Source organism: Tachypleus tridentatus, unplaced genomic scaffold (assembly GCF_004210375.1).
Source record: "Tachypleus tridentatus isolate NWPU-2018 unplaced genomic scaffold, ASM421037v1 Hic_cluster_1, whole genome shotgun sequence".
In the NCBI taxonomy this organism is placed as follows: domain Eukaryota; kingdom Metazoa; phylum Arthropoda; class Merostomata; order Xiphosura; family Limulidae; genus Tachypleus; species Tachypleus tridentatus.
In genome coordinates this window covers 9,544,611-9,562,224 of record NW_027467777.1, presented here as the reverse complement: position 1 = coordinate 9,562,224, position 17,614 = coordinate 9,544,611, and the positions used below count along the sequence as shown (strand labels likewise).

The 17,614-nt window shown below is 38.9% G+C and overlaps 1 pseudogene across 1 annotated transcript in view; it reads right to left on the bottom strand.

Moving 5' to 3' along the window:
- The window catches only part of LOC143242015 (uncharacterized), a 56,562-nt pseudogene extending 51,961 nt beyond the window's left edge, over nt 1-4,601 (bottom strand). Inside the window, exons 1-2 of the transcript XR_013022383.1 lie at nt 4,406-4,601; nt 3,731-3,802 (exon numbers count right to left, since the gene is read on the bottom strand). The product of XR_013022383.1 is annotated as an uncharacterized LOC143242015 (transcript). The remainder of the gene's footprint in view (nt 1-3,730; nt 3,803-4,405) is intronic.
- Nucleotides 4,602-17,614: the final 13,013 nt, after the last annotated feature.

The window sequence follows — 17,614 nt, the reverse complement described above, 5'->3', positions numbered from 1 at the left end:
GACATTGAGAAAGCATTTGACACAGTGTGGCATAACGGCTTAAGACATAGATTGCTTGAAATGGCATTACCCCAGGAAACTATTCGCTGGCTGTCCAACTTCCTGGATAACAGAATGTGTAAAGTAAATGTAAATGGGGCCCACTCAGGGTCCTTTTCACCCGAAGCAGGAGTCCCGCAGGAAGGGGTTGTTAGCCCTATATTATTTATCATGTACGTGAGTAATATGCCTCTGTCGGACCTAAATTTAGGTTATGCATCACAGTTCGCTGACGATGTAGCAGTCTGGAAAAGTGCCCCCACTCCGTCAATAGCAGCAACGAACCTACAACCAGTCCTAAATAACATCGAAGAATACTGCCAGAAATACAGAATCAAAATTAATATTCCAAAAACCCAAGTCATAGTATTCAGCAGACTGAATAAGCTGAAAAAAGATCCACCAAAACTCTATATGAATGGATCACTTTTACTGACTGCTACTTCTGCTAAATTTCTAGGTCTAACCTATGACTCAAAATTAACGTGGCTACCACATATTAAAATGTACTGATACGAATCTGGAAAAGAGCAAACTATGCAAGAAGTCTTTCAGGTAAAATCCAAGGAACATCACCAGACAACATACTTAAAATCTACAAAACGTACATTAGACCAACAATAGAATATGCATCACCTGCCTGGATTAACATAACACCCACACATGTACAGAAACTTCAACGTATACAAAATTCTGTACTAACTTCAGCATACAAAGTACCACGTAGCACCTCAACCACATTCATGCACAAGTATGCAAACATAGATACAATAGCTGAAAGACTCTTGCATAATTCTCTAAAATATTTCAATAAGAATTGGCACAAAATGACTTAATGTGTGATCTCGACAGATATCACGTACATGATGTAAATGGTACTAAATACCTCTCCCCTTTAACATATATTTAAGAAATGTAACACAAGCTGGCCACATGCACTAGACACTTAGTCCTTGTTTCTTTTTATTTTATAATTATTATTTTCTTTTTTTAATCATTATTATTATTTTTATTTTCTTCTCTTTTTTGAATTATTATTCAAGTATTGAATAATAATAATTATTATTACTTTCTTTTCTGTGTGTTTGTGTTACTACAAGTAGTAGTAGCATTCTCTCAATCGAGAAAAGGAGAAAAATACAAAAAAAAAAAATATATATATATGAAAATACAAAAAAAAAAATTAAATGGAAAAAAAAAAAAACTCCTTGTTCGTCCATGCATGGACTGAGCCCTGAAATGGACCTGAGTATGATGTTATACTTTTACTCTGGCCCAAAGCTTTAAAAAAAAAAAAAAAAAAAAAAACCCTAAAGACAGACGCTATAATCGTTCGGGAGGGAGGAAGAGGTCAAATGTACCTGACCCTCCTGGGTATTTAACAACATCAATACCCAAATACCCACACAGTCAAACTTGGAACGATGATCATTCTTAGCACGGAAGTCGAAGAGTGTAGTAGGATTGTAGTTCTACGTACGTTTGTAATATAGCACGGACAAAACGAAATTATGGCTCGCACGAAACAAACTGCAAGAAAATCCACGGGCGGAAAAGCACCAAGAAAACAACTGGCCACTAAAGCTGCCCGAAAGAGCGCTCCAGCAACAGGAGGTGTAAAGAAACCTCATCGTTACAGGCCAGGAACAGTAGCCCTCCGTGAAATCCGTCGATACCAGAAGTCAACTGAGCTGCTCATTCGAAAATTACCTTTCCAGAGACTGGTGAGAGAAATTGCCCAGGACTTCAAGACTGACCTTAGATTCCAGAGCTCTGCTGTCATGGCTCTTCAGGAGGCCAGTGAGGCGTACTTGGTGGGTCTCTTCGAAGACACTAACCTGTGTGCCATTCACGCAAAGAGAGTGACCATCATGCCGAAAGACATCCAACTCGCACGTAGAATTCGAGGGGAACGAGCCTAAATAGAGAGAGAGTATTGTAACTTACCCTCGCCAATAAACAAACGGCCCTTTTCAGGGCCACCACATCCTGAACAAAGAGTATGCCATTCGCACACATCACGACTACTTGTACTATGTTAGTAACATACATCTTTTCAAGTTGAATTTGCACGTAAGAAATGCAAGGAGTTGTAGTTTAGCAGCAGCCGTCTTTTCTCTTACGAAAGTTTGTGAGTTAAGTCTTCTTTCGTTTTACTTTATCAAGGAACCTTTTAAATTATTACACTTACTCGACGTGCATGAAACAGTTTTCAAAATTCCTGCATGTTCGATATTTAATCTAGTTATGTGCCTGGAGAGAAGTATAAAATTTCATATTACGAAGTTGGTGTGTTTTCTTGTTCTCCTTCGAAATATATTATTGTGCTGCAGAAAATGACGTATTGGTTTGTTTTCATTTTCTCTTTCCGTGTAACGACATCTATGAAGGTAGGTACATTCCTTTCAGGTTAAGAATATTGAAAAGAAATGGCAATAGCTTACGAACTACACATACTACTCAGCTTACTTAGAAAGACGAACATAGTCTGGTTACGACAGTGAACACTGTCAACAACGTATCGTTATGCTGGTATAAGAGAAAACCTAACTGTGACGATCTACTTATATAGCAAGTACTATAATGAATCGTAGTAAAACGTTTTTGTTTTATGATTATTTATTTATTTATGTATTATGGAAGATGGGATAATAAGGTTTGTCGTACACAAGAGACACGCCTTTTGTTGCGTGTTCTGTGAAAATTATTAACACGAGATGTATGGCGAAGGAACTGTACTATCTCTCCATCAGGAGGTGGTGGCCCTGAAAAGGGCCGTTTGATATATGTTAATATTTACCGACTTACTTCTTTTCGGTCTTCTTGGGCAATAAGACAGCCTGAATGTTTGGCAGAACGCCTCCCTGGGCGATAGTAACACCCTGTAGCAACTTGTTGAGTTCTTCGTCATTACGAATGGCAAGTTGCAAGTGACGAGGAATGATCCTAGTCTTCTTGTTATCACGTGCAGCGTTACCTGCTAACTCCAAAACTTCAGCAGCCAGGTACTCCAAGACAGCAGCGAGGTAGACGGGTGCTCCAGCTCCTACTCGCTCGGCATAGTTTCCTTTTCGAAGGAGACGATGTATACGCCCGACTGGAAACTGGAGTCCAGCTCTGCTTGAACGGGATTTAGCCTTGGCCTTCACTTTGCCACCTTTGCCTCGCCCAGACATTTTCCCTTAGTTTTTCTCTGAAACTAAGAACGAAAAATAGACAGTAAAACACGGTACTCACTATGTGGAATGAATACGTATTGTGACTATTACACACACACACACACAATATCTGTAGGTGTTTAGGTTAAAAATTAATATTTCCTAAGAAACATTAATCCCCTGGGGTGCTCGAAGACTAACTAGTCCTCCTTCAACCCCGCACCAGATAGGAATTTTTAATTTAATAGCGTTAGAAGATAATACTGATAGACAGATTACTAGATTTATTAAATATATGCAAGTGTTTGTCTGGTGAGCGTGGCAGGCAACAAGGCGAAGGCAAAGCAAATCCACCCAAGAAGAAAGACGAAGAAACACGACGAGAAGCAAGCCGGATAAATACAAACAACAACCAAACGGGCCATTTCAGGGCCGGGCATGGATCGATGGATCAAAAGTGCCCTGGCAGGGATCTAAAGATCCAATGCCTCAAATTTAGGTGTGGGGAAACGGGAGTACCCGAGAAAACCCACTTTCACTAAACGGACCGAATGAAGCCCGCTTAGTGCCCTTGAAGTATGCTGGACTTGAGAGGTAAACAGGACCTGAAACGAGACTGAAAATTTTATCAAAAGAGAAACAAGAATTATATTGTTTTAGACAAATTAAGGATAAAATTAAATGGCGATAAATATTTACACCAGGATTTAGAGTAGCTGCCATGTTTTAAAGTCAGAGTGAGTGTGTTACGATGAGTAGATTTTGAAAGTATTTGGAAGCAAGTTTAGTTATACGTGTGGAAATTGGTAAGATTTTAGTGTGTTTCTGGACATATTCCACGGGTGTATAATGTGGCAGGCGGTGAGCGAGTCGTATAACTCGGTTTTGAATTCTTTGTAATAGAAGTATTTGGTTCTTGTTCATGTTACATGTTACCATGGCTCCATACTCCATTAAGGGCCTAATGAATGTTTTGTAAATATGTAGAATAGTTTCAGACCTGCAGCCATGGGTGAAGTGACTAATTTTACAGAGGTATGAGATTCTGGTTAGCATTTTCTTTCTAACGTTTTTGAAATGAGAGTTCCATGTAAGTCGTGTATTGATTGTAACACCAAGGAATTTGGCAGTATTAGAGAAAGAGATAGGGGTGTTATAGAGATAAAGTTTAGTAAGCTTCACACGTTTTAATCTCTTATTGAGCCTACGGTGAAGGATTATAGCCTGGGTTTTAGAGGGATTGAGCGTGATTTTCCATTTATTGCACCAGCGAGTAATACTATCTAAAGCTTTTTGTATTTTATTAGCTGCTAGAGGGGGGGTCCCATGAGGTGGACCATAAGGCGATGTCATCTGCATATTGTGATGCAAAGGTAGATGACGTAGTCGGCTGTGGTAAGTCATTAACAAAGAGGGAGTACAGTAGGGGGCTAAGAACCGATCCCTGTGGGACACCTGCGTTGAAGGTAAATGACTGAGAAAGATTAGAATTAATTCTGACTCTGGCCGTACGGTTTTCTAGAAAATTAGAAATCCATCTAAGGAAAGTGGGGGGTACCTTGAACTTTAAGAGTTTATATCTTAATCCATTGTGCCAGACAGTATCAAAGCTTTTGCACGTCTAAGAATACAGCGACTGTGGCTTGGGTTTGTTAAACCCTGTAAAGCTTGTTTCAACAAGCCTTACAAGGTGATCTGCAGTTTGTCTATTTTTTTTTTGCGGCCAGCGTTCTGAATATTTGATAAAAGGTTTTCATTTTCTAATTTCAAAGCAATCTGGAAGCAATGATTTTTCCATAAGTTTGCCAATACAATTTAATAAACTAATTGGCCTAAAATCATTAGGGTGGTGAGAAAGAGATCCTTTCTTTGGTATTATAGTGATAATGGCGGATTTCCATGCCTTAGGCAGATAGCCTGAGAAAAGGAGAGGTTAAACAAATTAGTAAGGTGTGAAAGGAATTCATTAGAGGCATTTTTTAGAATGACATTAGGAATGGAGTCTTCCCGGGTGCTTTATTTTTGAGTTCTCTAATGTGTAGCTTGATCTCCTGTGTAGATATTGGGGTTGTTATGCTATTGGTCGTGTATGTATAAGTTAGGTCTACTGGAAACTTAACGGAAAAAAGTTCTTTATTTTCTGTGACAATAGAGTTTACTTTCATTTCATGATGTTTGTTGAAGTTTGTGTGTAGTGGAGTACAGAAGGTGCGCTGGAAATATTTGGCGAACAGGTCGGTTTCTCCCTGTCACTGTTAGCGGTAGAATTATCGTATGTGATTGTTCCGGTGTCAGAGTTTTCGCGACAAATATGTTTAAAGGTTTTCCAGAAGGTAGCGGGATTAGGTCTAAGGTGATCAAGATTTTTACAAAAATTATTCCAATTTCTTTTTGTTTTGTTCTAATAAGGCGTTGTAAATTATTTCTTATTTTATTAATTTGTGGCTTAAGTAGTGGGTTGCGCGTAATGATAAATTCACGGCGAGTTTCCGTCTTGCAATAATTAGAGAGTGAATTTCGGGGTGATTTTCCAGGAGTTAGGTGTGTATTGTGACGGTTTGGTAGGAACTATATGTTGTATGGTTTTGGATATCGCTGTGGAAATTTCTTGGTAATAGTGTTCGATGTCGTCTTTGGTATTTGCGAGTTTAAGGTAGTCAGGGAGGAGTGTATTTAGGGGTTCGGTTAAATGACGGCCAATCAGTCTTTGAGAAGTTAAAGTTATTAGGGGTATCAGTGGTTGCAGTTCTGGTGGAATTATTCCAATTGGGAACACTTAATGAAAAGATACAGGGTTGTGATCTCCTCCGATGTTATCATGTACCCTGAAGTTGTGTATCAGATGTGTTATTGGTGGGGTAGCGATTACTAGATCAATTACACTTTTGTGTTCCGTTATGGTGTGTATGTGTCGGTGAGTTGTTATTAATTACATTAAGGTTGTGTGTATGCAACGAAATTTGCTAAAATTCTACCGGAAGTGTTAGTAGTGTAACCTCAGGTGTGGGGTGCGACGCGTTAAGGTCGCCAAAAATATAATTACATTGTTATATGTGCTAATAATGGAGTGCAAAATGCGATGTCCGGGTTGGTCTGGGGGATATATATATAGCTAAGAGGGTTATATCTGGTAGTGGCGGTAATTTGATTTTACAAAGTATATATTCGTGACAGGTTGGTATGTTGTGGTCGATCAAGGTGATGTTCAAGTTCTGTTTGTAAGCAAGTGCGATACCTCTGGTGTTTGGGGTTTTTGGTTTAGAAATAACCTTATAATGGGGTAGAAAGTAATTGTTATGTGATTATTACACTGTTCACTCACTTAGTTTTATCAACTTTGTAGGATTGAACGAGATATATTGAGTCGCCTGTGACGGCCGCGCTTCTCGCGACAGCTATCGAATTCGCAAACCAAAATGCTATTGGCTACTTTTCAATCCTGCAGCGCGCAATTTAAACGCTGACTGAATTTTGCCCAAGTTTAGGGAGTTTCAAGGTCGCCGTCAAGCAGAGCAGACGTGCAAGTCAAGAGCTGCGAGACAAGTGCATTGAAGACTAAATTATCCTGTGAAGTGCATAAAAGTTTTACTAAAAAAGGTTACCCCTTAGTCCTTATCAGGACTAGTAAAACAGTATGAAGAGAAAGAAGATAGTGACAAGATCCAACGGAAAAGCCCTTTCCAACGACGAGATCATGGATATGCTGAATAGAGCTATTGAAGGACCAGCCTCTGAATCACTGAGTAGTTCGACTGAGAGTTCCGAAGGTGAAAACTCAGGAGCTGAAGAATCACGAAGACCACAATCCCATGAAACAAACGAGACATCCAACAAGAGGAGGCTGAAGAAGAAGAAGAAAAAGGACATGGTAAGTATAGTTTCTGACTATTCTACAAGCCCTAACCTTAACGACGCTAATAATAGTTCTAAAATCAAAGTATTAATAACATAACCCATGTTAACGAAGACAAAGCCACTTGCTCTAACAATAATTACTTGAATACAAACAACACCACCATCGCCACTAATTCTGAGAACACCATCACTGTCACACAAACAAACAATTCTCCTAACTACAGAATCCCAACTCTGTTCATCGAAGGAGTAAACAAAACAACACGCATTCCACAGATTGTCAATCAACTGAGGTCCTATTACCCGGGCATTCAGTTTAAAGACATCAAACGTCTTCCTAATGGAAGAATCATGATTAAATGTACCGAACCTCAAGAGTTTGCGCATATTTTGGCCCACTGGCCCAAGGATGCCTTCGGTGTTCAAGCCACCATTACAACACCAAAACAAACACACCAAAACTAACAGTCATAATCAGAGGTGTCGATTTCGACATTGAAGATCATGAAATCACTGAAGAATTAACAACTCAAGGCTTTGACATTGCATCATCGAACAGAATCATCTCATTCAGAACGAAACAAAAAACGCCACTGATCAAGGTAACCGTCAACAAAAAAGACGATCAAGAAAAATTATTAAAAAACGGTTGCTTTTTATTTTTCAAAAGACACACGACCGAACCGGAAAAGACACATCAAAAACCAATAATCCAATGCTACAAATGTCAACGGTTCGGACACACAAAAACTAATTGTATGGCCAAGGATAGATGTGTCAGATGTGGCGGATCTCACGAGGTCGCTCAGTGTCCTAACGAGCGTAACCAAGTTAGATGCGCCAACTGTCAGGGCCCCCACGCAGCCAGTTACAAAGGCTGCCCCAAATACACCCAAATACGTAACAGATTCCTTTTCAAAACCACGAACATCAATAATCAAACCCACGGCTACCAAAACAACACCAAACAACCTTTACTACCAACTCCAACCGACTCGCAAATCAAACACGCTCAACCTCAACCAACACGTACTTACGCGGACGTAACACGCCCCAAAACAACACAAGCATTTAACCCAACAGATTTCACCACAAACTTGCTAGCAATGCTGATAGAATTGAGTGATCTCCCCTCATTCGAATCGAGGCACGAGTCACTCAAGGCTGTTTGCAGCCTTGCAAGTCACTATTTTAACCTCCCTCACCTGAAACCACACCATCTTTCACTCAAAATTCACGCGAGGGAAATAAAACAACACAATGATACAACACATTAAAATCTTACACATCAACTGCCAAGGAAATCTTAAAGACAAAAGGTTAGAAATATACAACATAAACAAACATATAAACGCCAACATAATCATCATTTCAGAAACACTTTGCACAGAGAAACAAAACACCACAATCCCCGGATTCATCTCACACAACATACCTCACTCAGAAAACAACAGAGGTATAATAACTTACTTTAGTACAAAAATATCGCATCTAATCTCGATAGAAGATTCATTTAAATCTGACATTAATGAGACCATTTTTTGTAATATACACTTTAACAACCGGCTAACTATTCCGATTCTAGCCATATATTGCTCACCAACCAAAAATATCGACATTAACTTCCTTCAAAAATGTGTTAATCGTAAACCCAAACCAATTATTATTGGAGACTTTAATTCACCGCACACAGAATTAAGGGGTAACAGAGACACACGCAGAGGATCCTGCATAAAAATTTTATTTCTAGCAATAAAATGCACTTAATTAATGACAATACACCTACACACTTCTCAGCCGCTAACGGCTCATATGATGTACTCGATTTCATCATCGCACCCAAGGACATGGTTAATAGAATATCTAACTTTAAAGTGCATGATGAAATCACCAGTGACCACTTCCCGGTGTCATGTATGATTCACCCGCGCCACCCGGCTGTGGCGTACGTGACTCCTTCCGCATACACCTACACTGAAACAGACTGGCTCACTTTTAATGCCTCTCTGGACTCATACCTACCCCACCCAATCGAACATGTAAACAACAAAACAGAACTAGACAAATATGTTGATCAAATTACAGAAGCCATAAAGAAAGCCACAAAAACACAATTCCTAAATCAAAAGAAAACAATCACTTATTCAATGGACTCTAACACCAGAAATTCACGCACTAATAATCAAACGCAGACAATTACGACGAATACACTACATCACACGTGATCCACACATTAAAACAGAAATCAATAGAACAAATACAAAAATTAAACAAGAAATTAAAAAAAGTCAGAGAAAACAATTGGCATAACTTCTGCAAGAACTTAGAAAAACCAAGAAAAACCCAAAAGAATTCTGGAAAAATTCAAGAGTATTGCGTCAGACAAAAACACAAATCACATGTTACAACACATCACACACAACAATAAAATCGCAAGGACGGACGAAGAGAAAGCTGACTTATTAGCTGACTATTACAAATCCGCTTTTAGCGATTTAAACTCAGTAGATTTCGACACACAACACCAACACCATGTCAACAACTACATAAATGCAAACCAAGCTTCATTCTCACCAGGATTTCCCGGAGAGACACTAGAAGCATACTCAAATTCAATCAATAGAAAAATAACCATAACCGAACTAAAGATTAATATCAAAACTTGAAGAACACTTCCCCGGACATGACCAAATACCAAATATTATTCTCAAAAAAGTTCCACTCTCCTACTACAACACCTCACAAACATCATGAACATTTCATTAGCGACAGGGTATTACCCTGACACATGGAAAAAACCATCATAACAACGATCCCCAAGAAACAAACTAACAGAACAAATCCAGATAATTTCCGCCCCATCAGTCTGTTAAGCTGCCTTGGCAAACTGATGGAGAGAATTATCTCCAACCGTCTCCTCCATTTTTGCGAATCAAACAACATCCTTCCAGAATCTCAAAATGCCTCCAGAAAAAATAGACAAACAACAGATCACCTCACACGACTCACCGAATCAATATACAAAGCTTACAACAACAATCAAGTAACCATCAGGGTATTCCTAGATGTCAAAAAAGCATTCGACAGCGTTTGGCACAATGCCATCATATACAAACTAAACCACCTACAAATAAATCCTACGATAGTCAAATGGATTTCAAATTTTTTAACCAATAGAACAGCACAAGTAAAAGTCAATAAAACCATATCCAAATTATTTAATATAACGGCAGGAGTGCCCCAAGGATCAGTCCTCTCTCCACTTCTTTACATAATTTTCGTCAGTGACATACCTTTTCCAAATCTAACATACACACACAATTCACAATACGCAGATGACATCGCAATCTGGAGCACCTCCAGAAACCCAGTAATGGCCATGTCTCGCGTACAAGAATCACTAAACAACGTCTCAACATGGAGCAACAAGTGGAGGGTCGTGTTAAATCCGACAAAAACACAAGCAATCACCTTCTATAGAAAACTAAAGAAGCAAAGAAAAAATCTAGAAAAATAAATCTATCACTTGGAAACACAACCATCAACATGAGCAAAAACATCACATTCCTTGGCGTCACTTTCGACACAAAACTAACATGGAAAAAACACATAAACAATATACACTCATCAATAAGAAAAGGATTTCATATCTAAAGACTATAACTGGTAAACAATCAAAATGCGCACCGAACACCATTATACAAATATACAAGGCTTACATCCGTCCACTAATAGAGTACGGATGTCAAGTAACATACAACATGTCAAACAACACACTCCAAAAAATCCAAGTGCAACAAAACAAAATATTAAAATCCGCATTCAGTTTACCATCTTTTACACCAACAAATTATCTACACCAAATTAGTAATTTACCAACTATAAGAGATAGAATAACAGAACTTTCTCTGAAATATTATCGAAAAGCAGAAAACAGAAACAAACTAACGGCATCACTACACAAATTATCAAGTGCACCAACAAAATACATATCACCATACAACATATTTCAAGAATCACAATCCACTCAACAAAGAGTTTAAATACATAAAAACTATGTTATTAACATGAATTCCTTTTTTTCAGGTACAGGGCACACGACAGGCAAAACTTTCGGCGCCTGTCGTGTGAAAGTGGGTTTTCTCGGGGTACTCCCGTTTCCCCCCACATCAAAATCTTCAGGCATTGGATTTCTAGATCCCAGCCCAGGCAACCTTTTTGCCAGACCCAGAATCGGGCCGTTTGATTTGATCTGAACTTGAATGAATTACATTCATGTTCACATCTACCCAACTTTTTCTTTTCGAGACAGGTCCCGACCTTTCCTTCTTTCCACTGCTACCTTTGCCTCCACCCAAAAAAGTCAAGAATAATAACGATAATTAATTTATTAAAATAATAATAATAAAAAAAAACCACCACTTAATCCTAATAACAATTCACGAAAGGGGACGAAGAGGAACTACAAAGTTCCTGAACACCCCAGTTGGAGAGAGAACTCTTCGGATTTCTCTCTCTCTAAACTGAACCCCTGCCACGTTAGTTTAGTTTAGTTTAGCCCAAGTTTATTTTTCAACATGCCTCCACAACAAGCGTCTGGAAAAGCTGTGAAGAAGGCCGGAAAGGCCCAGAAAGCCGTACGAGCTGGAGACAAGAAAAGCGAAAGAAGAGGAGGAAGGAGAGCTTCAGTATTTACATTTACAAGGTTCTCAAGCAGGTCCATCCCGATACTGGAATCTCCAGCAAAGCTATGTCTATCATGAATAGCTTCGTGAACGACATTTTCGAGAGAATTGCTGCCGAAGCTTCTCGTCTGGCTCACTACAACAAGCGATCAACTATCACGAGCCGGGAGATCCAAACTGCAGTGCGTCTGCTTTTACCTGGAGAATTGGCCAAACACGCCGTCTCCGAAGGGACCAAGGCTGTGACTAAGTACACCAGTTCAAAGTAATGTGTTCTTCTTCTCTTTTCAATTCAAACGGCCCTTTTCAGGGCCACCACATCTTGAAAAGGAGAAAGTCACATCGAATCTATTTCACTATTAACAGTTCAAGCATGCTTTCTCTATAACCATGCTTATAACGTGCGAGTAGAAATACACACATTATTAGAGAGTTTTGTTCCATTCCCACCTCTATGCTCTCAGTGAGTATTTTTCGTTTGTAGTTAAGTGAATGAAGACAGACAAACGAACGTATATACACACCCAGCCAATACATGTCGTCACCGAATGGTACAAGATAATTATGATAATAACAAGAAAACAACAGCTACTCATTATTTAAGAAAGCAAAAAAGAGAGAATGACAGAGGGTTAATCGATACACGGAAATAGTTATTTCATTTAGAGTGACATCCATTACATGTTTAATATCCATGCGCTTGGGAGAAAAAATAGTGTCTGAGGGACAGAGCAACAGAGAAATTGTCTCTCAGAAGGTTTGTTTAGAATTAAGCACAAAGCTACTCAATGGGCTATCTGGGACCACGGGTATCGAAATTTTAGTCTGTGCTATTAAGGAGCATAAATCATATTAGTTATTAATAACTAGTAAATCTAATAGTAAGGCACACTATTCAGCCGTATATGCATGTGCATACGGAATAGATTTCTCCATTACATTTGTGAAAGGCTCAGTACACTTCACTAACTAGTAAGGAGGCATACAATTTATATGGGTGGCTAGTAGTATAACTGTTGCGAAATGTTAATTAATGAAGCAGTTATTTTCTTCGACCAATTGATTAAAACTAAAATGTAATTAAATGCAGTACTAATTGAGTTACGAATCATTAAGTATAATTTGAAAACGAGCATATCTATAACAGCACAGGGAAGAAATAAATAAAGTCGCACTACATTACTTTCTTTTCTCGAACGTTCGTTAGACTACAAATCTGAGCATGAAACGTTTTTAAGAAATTTTTTACCATTTCACTCGCTCGATATAACAAGTGTTGTTACGAGCGGAATGAGTGTTTTGTTTGTTTTTCTGTAACGACTTATATGGCAAACTCTTTATCAGGAGATGGTGGCCCTGAAAGGGCCGTTGATTTTGTGATATCACACAAAATTGGAAAAGAAGCAGCTTACTTATTTCTTTCCTGCCACCTTCTTGGAAGCAGCCTTTTAGGGGCGGCTTTGGCCTTCTTGGGGCTTTCGGTTTACTGGCTGCAGGTTTCTTTGCTGGCTTCGCCACTTTCTTTGGTTTTGCCTTTGCCTTGGGTTTTAGCAGCTGTCTTTGCTTTCTTCTCAGCTACTTTCTTGGGCTTACTCGGGGCTTTACTTTTCTTTGCAGTCGTTCCTTCTTTCTTCTTTGGTTTTCACCACCTTCTCTTTGCTCTTTTGAGCACTCAGCTTGAAGGAACCCGTAGCTCCTTTTCCTTTAGTCTGTGTGAGAATGCCACTATTCACTGCTGATCGAAGATACTTCTTGATAAAGGGTTCATCCGCTCCACGTCGAGTTTATAGTTGGCAGCAATGTACTTTTGATAGCCTGGAGAGAAGAACCTCCGCGTTCTTTGAGAGAAGTAATGGCAGTGATTACCATTTCGGATACCTTAGGATGTACGGGTGCCGTTCTCGGTTTTTCGCTTTTGTTTGCTCACCTTCTTAGGAGAAGGAGCCGTGGTAGGCGCCGTCGCATCAGCCATTTTTAAAGCTTTTTTTATTTATTAATCTTTCTACTCGGTTGAAAAATACGAGCACAAGCACGTGAAGACCTTAAGTAAAGAGAGAGCGGCCGTAATTGAGAGCTTCATCTAACTGAGAGAAGTCAGCTGGGGTCGCCATTTCTCGCGTCTGAACGTATCATCCGGCTGTGTTTGTTCACACAATTCTGGGTTCCTTTTGAGAAGTTTCGAATTTCCAAAATTTTTCCTAAGGTCTACTAAACGAAAGTTCGATCTTTCTTCTATAGATACGTCTATCCACGATTCGTCAATGGTGGCATTTTTTACCATAAAACGTGCACCAGTGCGAATGAGAAGCTTCTTTAGGATACAGAAGTTTTTCTAATCGTTTCTCAAGTCACATCATAGAGTGTTTCAAGTAAACAAAACATTTCACATCGAATATCTATATCACACACCCTCAAATGAAAGTAGAGTATTTGTAAGAGAGCATTATATCATCGGAATATCACGTTAGAAACGAGGCAGTCTCTAACACGTCGTCATTTCATGTTGGGTAGTGCTAAGTGCAGAAGCTTGTTCCACGCTACAAAGAAATTCTCCCGAACAACACAGAAAAGTAGTTTCTATTCCTTATTCAGAAATTGTTTTCGATCCTTATTATCGTAAACAGTGCATTACAAAGAATATTCAAACAGCAAAACGATTACAGGCCACCTAAGCCAGTTTGAAAGCAAACTGGTGAGAGTTCGTGACAAATGAGAAACGAAACTAGTGTTCGTCGATACAATCATATAACACATATTCGATTTCAATAAGATGCCTTGAATCGTTAATTTATTTCTTTTTATACTTCCTCTGAAAGTTGATTAATATATATAATATTTATATATATAGAAATAACGATGCAGTTTTGAAACGCAGTGTTCTTGGCTTCGTCGACCTTTCTGACATCATTAATTAAGGAATATTTTATTGTAGAGTCACATTTTTCGGAGATAGAAAACTTTAGAGTGATATCTAATAAGCTTGCAAGTTTCATCTTTTGAATAGAAATTAACAATTGAGCAAGACATTCATTCGTCTCTCTAAGTGTATGTGTACTCAATAAGCGTAACGCTTCTTCATTGGCGAGTGTTATTTCTATTAATAAGATAACGGGATTTACCCCTAACATATTTTATCTACCTGTTTCTCTAAATGATGTATAAAGTAACATGCACACAGAGTAAACTTGAAATGAACACTAACCAAACAATTCCTAATTACGCACTACCAGTTCTTATAACATAAGTTATTTCACTAAAGTTAACTTGCAAAGCATAATGTTTATCCTTAACTTAACAGATATATATATATACGTTTCCGAGTGAGGGAGGTAGAAATCGTATTGTGTGAAAAGGAGTTAGCTAGTAAGCAATTTGTGTACTTGTACGTGTACTTGAGAGAATTATAAGAAGTACGAAAATGTGGTATCTCTTCATTAGAGGTGGTGGCCCTGAAAGGGCCGTTTTTTTGTTATAAAGTGAATATTTAACCTCCGAATCCGTACAGAGTGCGACCCTGTCGTTTCAGAGCATACACTACATCCATGGCGGTCACAGTCTTTCTTTTGGCGTGCTCCGTGTAGGTAACAGCATCACGGATTACGTTTTCCAAGAAAACTTTCAAAACACCTCGGGTTTCTTCGTAGATGAGACCAGAGATGCGCTTTACACCGCCTCTGCGAGCTAGACGTCTGATGGCTGGCTTCGTGATACCCTGGATATTGTCTCTGAGAACCTTACGATGACGTTTTGCTCCACCTTTACCGAGACCCTTGCCACCTTTTCCTCTTCCAGACATGGCGTAAATGTAGAAATATTAAAGAATAATCTCTGCTCGAACAGCTCAAAAAACGAAAACAACCACTATCGGTAACACTATATAATCTTAGCGCGGCCCTCTCGGAAAGCTCCTCGTCGCTTAACGTTGAACAGCAAAACTGTGATCATAGAAACTGAAAACATTTATTGAGAACTAACTAATAACCATCAAAGAAATGTGTTGGATCATATTATTATTTATTTTACCGAAAACAACTTCCATCTAGATATTCACGAGGTTACTTGGTGGACTGGACAAAATGTACATGTACTTCTCGAAAGGAAATATGTCCCAGCAGAATAACTATGTAAAATAAAATTAAAAAATATAAATAAAAATAAAATAAAGATTCTTACACATATCTTTCAGACGATAAGAAAGTACCATCAGTAAGAATTATATTTCATTCGAATATTGGTAACGTATTGCTATACCGTTTTGTTTGAGTATTACAATCCAATTTTGCTTCAGAAACCAAAAAGTGGTGCAAACTAGGATTGAGAATCACAACTCTTTGTCCAATGGCGTCTCGACTCTGCGTCCTGTACAATGATTGGTGGAACACGACCAATGAGAAGCTCTCTCGAACGGAAAGCGCAAAGTTTGAAAAGATAAACAAAAGCGCCTTGGAACGATGATCATTCTTAGCACGGAAGTCGAAGAGTGTAGTAGGATTGTAGTTCTACGTACGTTTGTAATATAGCACGGACAAAACGAAATTATGGCTCGCACGAAACAAACTGCAAGAAAATCCACGGGCGGAAAAGCACCAAGAAAACAACTGGCCACTAAAGCTGCCCGAAAGAGCGCTCCAGCAACAGGAGGTGTAAAGAAACCTCATCGTTACAGGCCAGGAACAGTAGCCCTCCGTGAAATCCGTCGATACCAGAAGTCAACTGAGCTGCTCATTCGAAAACTACCTTTCCAGAGACTGGTGAGAGAAATTGCCCAGGACTTCAAGACTGACCTTAGATTCCAGAGCTCTGCTGTCATGGCTCTTCAGGAGGCCAGTGAGGCGTACTTGGTGGGTCTCTTCGAAGACACTAACCTGTGTGCCATTCACGCAAAGAGGGTGACCATCATGCCGAAAGACATCCAACTCGCACGTAGAATTCGAGGGGAACGAGCCTAAATGGAGAGAGAGGTATTGTAACTTACCCTCGCCAATAAACAAACGGCCCTTTTCAGGGCCACCACATCCTGAACAAAGAGTATGCCATTCGCACACATCATGACTACATGTACTATGTTAGTAACATACATCTTTTCAAGTTGAATTTGCACGTAAGAAATGCAAGGAGTTGTAGTTTAGCAGCAACCGTCTTTTCTCTTACGAAAGTTTGTGAGTTAAGTATTCTTTCGTTTTACTTTATCAAGGAACCTTTTAAATTATTACACTTACTCGACGTGCATGAAACAGTTTTCAAAATCCCTGCATGTTCGATATTTAATCTAGTTATGTGCCTGGAGAGAAGTATAAAATTTCATATTACGAAGTTGGTGTGTTTTCTTGTTCTCCTTCGAAATATATTATTGTGCTGCAGAAAATGTCGTATTGGTTTGTTTTCATTTTTCTCTTTCCGTGTAACGACATCTATGAAGGTAGGTACATTCCTTTCAGGTTAAGAATATTGAAAAGAAATGGCAATAGCTTACGAACTACACATACTCAGCTTACTTAGAAAGACGAACATCGTCTGGTTACGACAGTGAACACTGTCAACAACGTATCGTTATGCTGGTATAAGAGAAAACCTAACTGTGACGATCTACTTATATAGTAAGTACTATAATGAATCGTATTAAAACGTTTTTGTTTTATGATTATTTATTTATTTATGTATTATGGAAGATGGGATAATAAGGTTTGTCGTACACAAGAGACACGCCTTTTGTTGCGTGTTCTGTGAAAATTATTAACACGAGATGTATGGCGAAGGAACTGTACTATCTCTCCATCAGGAGGTGGTGGCCCTGAAAAGGGCCGTTTGATATATTGTTAATATTTACCGACTTACTTCTTTTCGGTCTTCTTGGGCAATAAGACAGCCTGAATGTTT